Consider the following 2,405-nt stretch of genomic DNA (forward strand, 5'->3'; position numbering starts at 1 on the left):
GAAAAGCACAGGATTTGTAGTCAGATTGCCCTGCCAAAGAATCTTGCTTCCACCATGTAGTAATGAGTAAGACACTCACCTGCAAGTCATAACTTCCTCGTGTTTAAGGTGGGAGCGATCATACCCACCTCACTGGGTTGCTACAGGGATTAGAGATAGTTTGTAAAGCATCTGGCATGGTTCATAGCCTATGGTAGTTACGTGGCAGCCATTACTAATTGGCTGTGATTCCGCAGAGCCTGCCCTTGGGGAGAGTGACATGGGTCCTAGAACAAGGAGCTATAAACCAAGGAACCATCATGGGCCATCCAGAGACAAGCAGGGGGAACAGCACATCATGGCTTGGTGTTTGTGTTCCTACATTTCTCAGACTGTCTGTTCAAGTATTTTGAATACTAGCCATAGAAACCAGAGATAATAAAGCTTTAGCAATGGCTCCTTCTCTGGAGACTTTCCAGAATAGGTAACTCGCACTCCCCTACCTGGAGGGACGTGCTTACATTCCAATTTTAAAAACAGATCTCTCTCTGTAATGGAGAATGGAAGTTACCAGTAGCCCTATCTAAGATCAGGGTTTTGTCATTTTGGGGTTCCTGTCCTGTGACATGCAGGCACCATTGGACCTCACCATGTCACCTTGTGGAGGTTGGGGTTTAAAAAAAATGGATGCTAGCAACTGCTCCAGCTGCTGCTTTTGCTGTGAGTAATACATGGTCTTTGTCTCTGATCCAGGTGTCTTGTGTCTTCTGTCACTATATGTATCTAAAATGGTGGCAGGTTAACTTATTAGCCTATGAAGCACAATAGCATCTCAGGCCCTTCTCAGTTTCTGATTAAACACTTTAACACTTGGTTCTGGTTCTGGAAAGCAAATAATTCTTCCTACCCCGAAGGGTTGTTGTTAAGACTAGAAGGACAAGAATATGCGTAAAAAATATACTACTATTTTTATATTTTTATGTAGTAGTATATTTATACTACTATTTTATGTATAAGAATATACATAAAAATATAGACATTCCTTTTGCTGGTGGCGGCGAGAGCGGAGAGGACGCCATGAAGGCTTCTGGCACACTACGAGAGTACAAGGGGTGGGTCGCTGCCTGCCCACCCCCAAATGCCACACGCCGCCCCTCTACCGCATGCGAATCTTTGCGCCTAATCATGTCGTCGCTAAGTCCCGCTTCTGGTACTTCGTATCTCAGCTAAAGAAGATGAAGAAGTCTTCAGGGGAGATTGTCTACTGTGGGCAGGTGTTGAGAAGTCCCCACTGCGGGTGAAGAACTTCGGAATCTGGCTGCGCTATGACTCCCGGAGCGGCACCCACAACATGTACCGGGAATACCGGGACCTGACCACTGCGGGCGCTGTCACCAGTGCTACCGAGACATGGGCGCCCGTCACCGCGCCGGGCCACTCATTCAAATCATGAAGGTGGAGGAGATCGCAGCCAGCAAGTGCCGTCGGCGGCTGTCAAGCAGTCCACGATCCAAGATCAGTTCCCGCTGCCCCACCGGGTCCTGCGCCGTCAGCACAAGCCACGCTTCACCACCAAGAGGCCAACACTTCTTTTAGGTGCAGGGCCTTCGCCTGGGTGTGCCCCAAATAAACTCAGGAATGACCTGGTGAAAAAAAAAAAAAAAAAAAATATAGACATAGTGGTAGATGGATAGATACATAGATAGATAAAAAGAGTGATGCCTGGTACTTACCTGGCTCTCAAAAGATGACAGTTTGATAGCCAGTTATTATTGCGTCTGCTGAGACTGCTGTGTGGCAGTTACATATGCAAATGAGGATAAAATGACACTGAGAGAGGTGGAAGATGCATGGGAAGCAACATTGGCTGGAAGACCTGGTCTGCCCGCAGGGAGCTGCATCCAGTAGGCAGAGGGAGCAATGGAAATATGCAGCAGCAGCACAGCCTTGCTCAGCTTTCAGCTGGTAGGTCCTGACAGAGTGTCGGGGAGAAAGGAAAGAACAGTGTGGGTGGAGGCTGTTAGGGATGACTTCCTGGGGGCAGGTGAGAGTGGTTTTAGGCCAGGGTGGATGAGGAAAGGGCAGGGGGCATTTCAGGCTGGAGTACTGCCTGGGCAAAGGGGCAGAGGAAGGAATGAGCTCACGTGTGCTTGCCTTCCTTCACACCTGAGCTTCAGTTAGCTGCCAAGTACTGCAAATTTCTTTCCTAGATACTGCTCAGATACAGCCTCCTCTTTCTGATGTTGGGCTCGCTGCCATCCTACTGGCCTTAGCAGCTTCCTGGTAACAATGCTGGAACTGTCCTCCAGCTGTGCGACTCTCCTCAGCCAGCCTCCCCAGAGCCACCAGAGGGATCTCTGGAAATGCAAATCTCCCTTTGCTTTAACCACTTATGGGGTTTTATTGTGTTCAGAATGAAGATGAAC

General features: G+C 48.6%; 1 pseudogene; it reads left to right on the top strand.

Moving 5' to 3' along the window:
* Positions 1 to 1,024: 1,024 nt before the first annotated feature.
* On the top strand, positions 1,025 to 1,621 carry LOC117095146 (annotated as a pseudogene).
* The last annotated feature ends 784 nt before the right edge of the window (positions 1,622 to 2,405 follow it).

This window comes from Trachypithecus francoisi, unplaced genomic scaffold (genome assembly GCF_009764315.1).
Source record: "Trachypithecus francoisi isolate TF-2019V2 unplaced genomic scaffold, Tfra_2.0 Lachesis_group13, whole genome shotgun sequence".
In the NCBI taxonomy this organism is placed as follows: domain Eukaryota; kingdom Metazoa; phylum Chordata; class Mammalia; order Primates; family Cercopithecidae; genus Trachypithecus; species Trachypithecus francoisi.